Source organism: Coregonus clupeaformis, chromosome 1 (assembly GCF_020615455.1).
Source record: "Coregonus clupeaformis isolate EN_2021a chromosome 1, ASM2061545v1, whole genome shotgun sequence".
NCBI lineage: Eukaryota > Metazoa > Chordata > Actinopteri > Salmoniformes > Salmonidae > Coregonus > Coregonus clupeaformis.
The window spans coordinates 91,584,763-91,592,640 of NC_059192.1; positions in this window are offsets into that span (position 1 = coordinate 91,584,763).

Sequence of the window (7,878 nt, forward strand, 5' to 3'; positions counted from 1 at the left end):
GCCAAAGAACCAATGAAAATAAGAGATCTGGAGCCAAGGGACCAATGAAAGGGATTAAGAATCAGAGTATGTGTGAGAGGCCGCCTTGGAGGAGAGGAGTTGTGCAGATGTGAGCACCCTTCGCTGAAGCCTTCCCTTGGCAATTGTCTTTTGAAATGTCAGGGTGGATTTTCCCACAATCCCCCTGCCTGTCGGTGTCTGTAGTCATTCCAAAGGGATGATGAAAAAGTGATCATCTTATTACGGCACTCTGTTAGCTCAACAGGGAACATCAGAGTAGGGCAGGGACACACAGACATAACCTCCAGTTAAGGACATCAGCTTGGAAACAAACCACACACTGACAGGGACATTCAACCAGCTGTTCAGACAACTCCTTATCTCTCAAGCACCACGTTTTGGACTCCTGTCATCCCTCACATAGTGGAGAAGCTATTCCTTTCATCACCATCAACAAAGTGCTCACATACCTAATCAATCCATTTTTGTCTCAGTGTTTGTCTCAGAGTCTTCTTCAGCATGACCCTCTTTTATTTCATTCCTCCTGAAAGGTTGTTTGTTGTTTTCAGCCCTCTACTGTACCATGGCATGCTTTAGCTTTAGTGAGATGGATTGCGGCACTGTGTGTGTAATGAACACTCACGAAGGAGGAGGGAGGACTGTATGCGTAGAGCTAAGAGATTGCAGGAAAGGTCTGATCCTTCTCACTAGAATGTTGTGCAACAGTTTCTATACAAGCGTTTCACTCCAGCAGAGTATGAGCCAAAGCTCAGTGAACAATCACTTCTCCAAAGCCTCATCATGTTTCCCTCTCCAAATGAAATGGGTACAAGTTCATGTGAACACACTGAATATGACTGATATGCATGGGAAAGTTGTTTGGTACAGGTAGTGCTAATTACATAAAAACTCTGCAGTAGGGTGACATCTTTTCCGCAGGCATATTGAAGATAGATATATCCCATGTGGATTTTTTTTGTGTGCACAGTAAATACATACCAAAACATCAAAATAGAAGCCACAATGCCCCAAAAACCTAAAATAGAAAGGATATATGTTTAGAACAATTTATTTTTGAACAAATTTGTAAAAGCGACAAAAAAAAGCATGTACTAAAAGCTTGCTTAAAAATGTGACGGCACTGTGATATCTTGTCCCCGAATAGATCGCCATGATGAATGAATCAGTGACACCAGAAGTCTAATATGTAACATAAAATACATTTTCCATTAAGAAGTGTTATCCTTAAAGATTGGTCAAGCCTTTATGGGACAGATGATGTACAGGTTGACTTTAGCGCTGTCTTGGAATCACTCCAAGGTCAAGTGCTGATCCTTTATCCATCAGGAGCTGAATCCCCATATGAATGAACAGCTCTATGTATTTATTGGAAATAGCACTTATGGTGTCTGATAAGTATCATTCACTAACCATTACCCTATGCTCATTAAACTGATTTATGAAAACCATTTGCATATAACCTTAACATCTATTGAATAGGGTGAAGGATTCAATATTGCTGTGAATACTCTTGAATTCAACCAACGAGACATACTTTACAAAGAATGAAATTACTTAAATGATCTATAGGATAATTTACATGGTTTGCCAAATAGATTCTGAGACTAATGCAATGTCTCATTTAAGCCTTAAGAACCTAAATGAGAATGTGACATTGCAGTCTTAAATGTTGTCATTTATCTTCACTAAGCTTAGAGGAGACGTTACCCATGCCTGAGCTCGAGCAGTTTCTTGTCCAGAGTGATGGGACAGAGAAGTTGACACCTAATGGACAGAGATCAGAAGAAGCTTTACCACTTTGTCCCTCTAGGGGGAGACACCTATTTCCATACCATTGTATTCCTAGGGTCTCAATACAGATAAGGCCAGGCCTCATATCATAGCAATTACATTTAATATCAGCCCAATGACAGAGGGGAAATGAAACATATCTATCTCTGCTAACCGTTTACATTTTCTTTATGCATTTGGTAATTTGACTAGTACATTTGTCATTGGCCATCATGCTAATTAAAGGTTCAATGCGAGCCATTTTTACATCAATATCAAATCATTTCTGGGTAACAATTAAGTACCTTACTGTAAGAGATTTACATTAAAATTGTCAAAAATAGCTTTTTAGCAAAAAACTATTTCTCAAGCAATAATTTTGCTAAGTCTGTCTGGGAGTGGTTTGAGTGGGGAGGGTAAAACTGAAAACTAGCTATTATTGGCAGAGAGGTTTAGAACTCTATTTGTTATTGGTCTATAAACCGATGTCACCATGGAAAACTGATTAGAATGTCCTGTGTAGATTGTATTTTCAACCAGCAACTATCAGGAAATAACTCTGATAAAAAAAATTCACACATTTACAATGTTAGTTTCATCAGCTATTGTGCAATATGTTATAAAACACAGGAAAAACATAATTTCTTATTGCACTGGGCCTTTAAATAATTGTAATAAAGTGTTTAATTTTTTGGCATAAAAAACTGCATTACCTTGGGCCAAGGATATGATAGATTATATGTAATTACATAATTTGGCATATGGTGACTCATTTCAATTGTTGAAAAGGTTTCCATCAACTTATAAGGCCAGTGATGACTCCAGAACCCACTGATGAAAGGTTTCATAATTTCATGATGCTCTAGTTGGTTATGGGTTAGGGTCTGACCCTAGTTCATCACACAGGCGTGCCAATGCTGACTTCATCACTGAAATAAATAGGGTAGGGCTATTCAATTACAGTTCTGGAGGGCGGAAACACTCATTCTGTTTCTACCTGGAAGGTACTTGTACTCACCTGGTGTCCTAGGTCAAATGAGTTCCTAAGTATAGGGGAAGAATGGTCAGAGATTTGAATAGACCTGTGGTCAGCTAGGCTACACACATTTTGTTAATATCAAGTCTCCCTCTTGGCTAAAGGCTCGCAGGGTAGCCTAGTTCATCCAAAGATAATAGAATGGTGGAAACCTCAACTGGTGCTGGCAGAAACCACAAGACCTGTCTGTATTCTCCAACTCCCTCCAACATAAACGGTTTGCCTAATACCACCACTGGTAAATTGCTTCCCTACCACAGCTACTCTTCTAATCTAAGCGATCAATACAGGTAGCAAAGCAACCGTAAATCATGGCAGCATTGAGCACCTGGAACGGAGATTTTGATTCCTCATCTGTGGATTCTATTGACATGCCACTGGACAGCAGTGGAGATAGAGTTTGGTTAAATTGAAATGTGACCATTTTATTAGTTGATTTGACATACTGAAAGAGCACATTCTATCCTATTAAATGGTTCATGTTTCTGCTGTAGTGTTTTGTACATAGTGTGTTCTCATGCAGTAGGCTTACATCACTGCTCCTACAAGTACAAGGGAACATGCACTGTAGACAATGAGGATATAGGCAAATGTGTCATCTCAGCTTTGGTTTTTCATTTCAGGACACTCATATTGGTATATATCTGGAACACTGAAATTATCTTCCCTTTGATAGACTAGAAAAGTGTTGATTTTTCATTAGAGATGATGAAAGGCCAACGTTAATGTATAAATTAAATTAATTGAATCCATTCAGTCATTTGTTTCCATTTCATCCCTCTACAATGTTCCATTTATGTAGGACATTTTCACAGGATGTTCCTTTTTGAAAAGCTGTTATCTCAAACCCCCTAGTGATGACAATTACTCAATGATAATAAATTACAGCTCATAATCAGATATGCCAAAGGAAGCAAACCGGGACATCTTACTTTTTTAAGGAAAGAAAGGGGGAAGAGAGAAAGGAAAGTATTTAAGTCAATCTGGGTCTCTGCCAGTTTGACTGTAACCTTTGCTCTCTTGGTTTGGGAGTTAGCTAGTTTCCTCTTTCCTCTGACATCACTCTCCGGGATCCACACAATAATAATATGACCCCAATTGCATGACATTACTGCTTCCTTAAATGCACATGGGAGAATTGTGTTAAGAATCCCTCACAACTGCAGGCCGACTGCAGTTCCCAGCAAGCACCAGCTGCACAGCTGGTGTCCATGGGAGAGGCAGAGCGGATACACAGATTCCAGTCTGTTATGGACGACGGAAAAACATTTAATTGGGCATGAGTTCTCATATTGTACATTGGCAGCCTACATATATAAGCTACATCCCTGCTATTATTATGACAGAGGCAGCTCAAGTTCCAATATCTCTTTCACATACTCACATGACACTTACACATTTACATCATATTTACACAACATTTACTGTATCTATGATAAAGTGCAGGTAGTTCCTGAAGTACTCATGGGGAAGTGTTTAGGACTGGACATCTAGGGATACATTGCAACCTGTAAATTTGACCTGGGGAAGAGTAAAAGTTATATACAGTTCATTTTAAGCACTGTAGTAGTAGTGGCAGTCTACCTACTGTGATGTGGATCCTGTATTGGTATTAATTACTATATTACCATCATTTATGATGAAGCACTACCTTCAAATTACTCAAACATAAGAGGGAATTCTGGTTTATTTACAAGCCAAATGGATTTTACTATGACAAAATTGTACCCATTCTGTGCCAGCTTGATAAATTAAAAAACCCATTATCTTAGCATCCAGGCTCCAGTCCACACAGCAATAAACCTTAGTGAGCTCTTAAACTCCTGTGTCTAGTATATTGAACCCCCCGGAGAGTCTGGTTCTGAAATGTAAAGCAAATTGCTGTTTGAAATCAGTGCTTTTTTTTCCAAGCCTCAGATCTTAATTTTGTTGTTGTAGCCTATTTTATAAATATGAGCCAACTGCTAAAGCGCACACAAAAAGGGGCAGAAAAAAATGCACCTTGTGTGATTTTTTTTAATGCAAGCCAGATGTGAGCAAGAAGCATGGAAACAGGTGATGATAGCATTACGCTAGGATTGCACACAGATGGAAAAGGGCTTGAACCTATTCCTGTCTCGCTGTTGGGGTCATAAATACATATTTCTTTGTCTCTCTCTGATGAAATTATTTCTATGTGAATTGGGCCAGACCAACTCTTGGTGTTGTGTAAACGTGGAGGGCCAAAGGGCTGCTTTCAGGGCAAAAATATTTTCTCAGGCAAGATAAATCATTCGTTTTGAGTTTTTTTGAGAATGCGATTTAGTGTTACCTAGAGAATCAGCACGTCCATGTGAAGCGATACCTCGCAGGTTGGGAGATCAACACCACTTCAGAATGAAGGAGCTGAAGATTAGCTCATCTAGCCAAGGCCTAACAGATATGGTATGACATCATGGCTGGTGCTATTGCCTCAGTGTGTATATTTTGCCATATTTGTGTGTGTGTTTGTGTGTGTGTGCGTACATACGTGCATGCGTGTGTTGGTGTGTGTGCACACTGCTATCCCACTGGGCACAAACTGATTGAATCAACGTTGTTCCAACATAACTTGCCAATGTATTGTGACGTGGAAAATACATTGGATTTGAAAAATTAATCAACTGTTGTTTTGAGGGTGAAATTTCAACCACAGGATTATGTCATCACTGCAACCAATTTTCAAAATAGACAAACCTTGTATAAAATATGTTGAATTTGTACCTTTGAAACAACGTCAGATCTTCAACATTATATCCACTATCAAAAAACTAAATAATAGGCTGGGCAGGACCTCCTACTGGAGAGTTGATCTATCTACAGCTATTAATTTGGTCTTCCCATCCAGGGTTTTAACCAAGCCCTGCTTTTATATTTGTCACTGACTACTACCAATTTGCTATCGTGAGAATGATTATTGAGAGATCTCTTGACTAAATACATTTACTGTTGCTATCTTAGTCATTCCAAAAGGTAGGTTTAAGAGAGCAAATTAAATGTAATCATACTTTAGAAGTCATATATCATCAATTATACTATTTAGGCCTATATAGCATTTGCAAAGTCATTAAGAGCTATTGTTTCAATTCAACCCAGGATTAAACTAAAAATAGAAAATACCTGTATGTACATATAGGCCTAGGGATTTAAGCTTTGGTTGATTTCAAAAGAAATCTTTAAGTTTATCATGAAATAAATCAAAGTTAAAGAATAAGACTAAATCTAATCAAACTTGATTTAAAGTGCATTTAAAGTTTGATTAGATTACATTTGAAGGAGATGTATGTTCTGCTTGGATAGTTCCATCTGTGCCACTGACTTAGTCTGGCTTTAATTCCAGTTTGTCTACACATATATAATTGATATGTTGGATTCACATCTCCATCTTAAAAGTTAAAGAATAGGAATAACTTTAAATGCACTTTAAATAAAGTTTAATTTGAGTCCTATTCATTACCTTTGATTCTTGGTTGAGATGGAGACGTGACTACAACATATACATTATTAATTTGTAGACAAACTGGAATTTGTTGACAACCAAACACAATTCAATATCGCTGGCCACATTTTGAGGTTAGCCTACAGTAACTATAAATGTCTTCTTATGTAATTATAGAAAGCATGCATGTTCAAGACAGCATGCAAAGGTCGCAGGTCTGTGGAGATCTTCAAAATTGCTGTAATAATCTGTACAGAATCTTGAAAAGCATTGATCACTTGCACTATTTACTTTTAATGTAATCTCAACTGCAATCCAGGTCACTTGGTTGTGCTATTAGATGAAGCACTGTGATAAGACCTTAAGTCGTTGTATAAATACAATATATCTGCCAATGTATTCCCATTTGAACTTTGTTGTGCTTTTAAATGGTTGAAAGCGTAGTGACAACGAAACCAGAAATATGACATTGTTTTTCATTGGAATTTGGTTGAGCCTTTAGATGGTTGAAAGCATAGTAATAACACATATGGAATACAACAAACCTTTGGCTGTCTTTTCGAGTGGGTGAATAAATGTTGAAATCTCATTGATCAACGTCTCAACCAAATTTTACCATCATTTCCATGTTGAAATGACTTGGTGTGCCCAGTGGGATGTGTATGTTAGCATTAAACAAGGTTGTTTTCTTCTGACTCCTGGGTATATCCACTCTCCACAGAGATGTTCTCTCCTTTCTCAGTCATGCTGTTCCAGCTTCACCAGGGGAGATGTGTTCAGCCAGTCAGTCTTCCTGTTTCATAGCACGGGTCTACAGGAGACAGGTCTGCTTCACGTCAGGTGAAATGACTGCTGGGAAGGGAATGTCTCCAGCAATCAGCCTTGATGAGGCAGCCAGTGGAGCTGTCCTGTGAGACAGAGGAAAGCCACTGCACGTGTCAGACTGGCTGCAAATGCGGATGGACACAGAGCAGACCTCTACATTAAGGCAGGCTGGCCACCCCTGAGAGATGGGTATTTAGCCAGCAATTATGCATCTCACAGGACTGAGGGAGTCAACGAGAAAGTCCCCCTCAACCCCAAAACTTGTGGAATGTTAATCTTGTGACCTCATCTCATGAGTTAAACGTTTGCATGCACAGCCTCTGAGAAACATGGACAGAACATAAGCAGGGAAATAAAACAAACGGCTCAATGTAACATTGTCATTTACTTAATCAGGGAGTTCACTTTGAGTCATAAGAATGTATGGTTTCAGAAGTCGTAAAAAATATTGTTCATTGGTTTAAAGAGACTTAGGTGATTTACAGTAAAGGGATTTACAGTGAAGCGACACCTCCCAGGCAGGGCAGGCTATCCCTGGAGCTACCACAAGAGAGCACAGCTGGCCGGCCACCCGACCCCATGCATCCATCCCCTCTCACAGCACAGCACTACCTTCCTGCTGTCACAGTCACACACAGGTTTAAAAGCCCTGGCGTTGAGCACAGAGCCAGGCACAGGGAAAGTGACAGGCAGAAACCCCCCAAAGACAGACAGCCCTCCAAATGGGGCCACCCTGTCCCCTCCATTGGCAAATTGCTGGCCAGCTAGC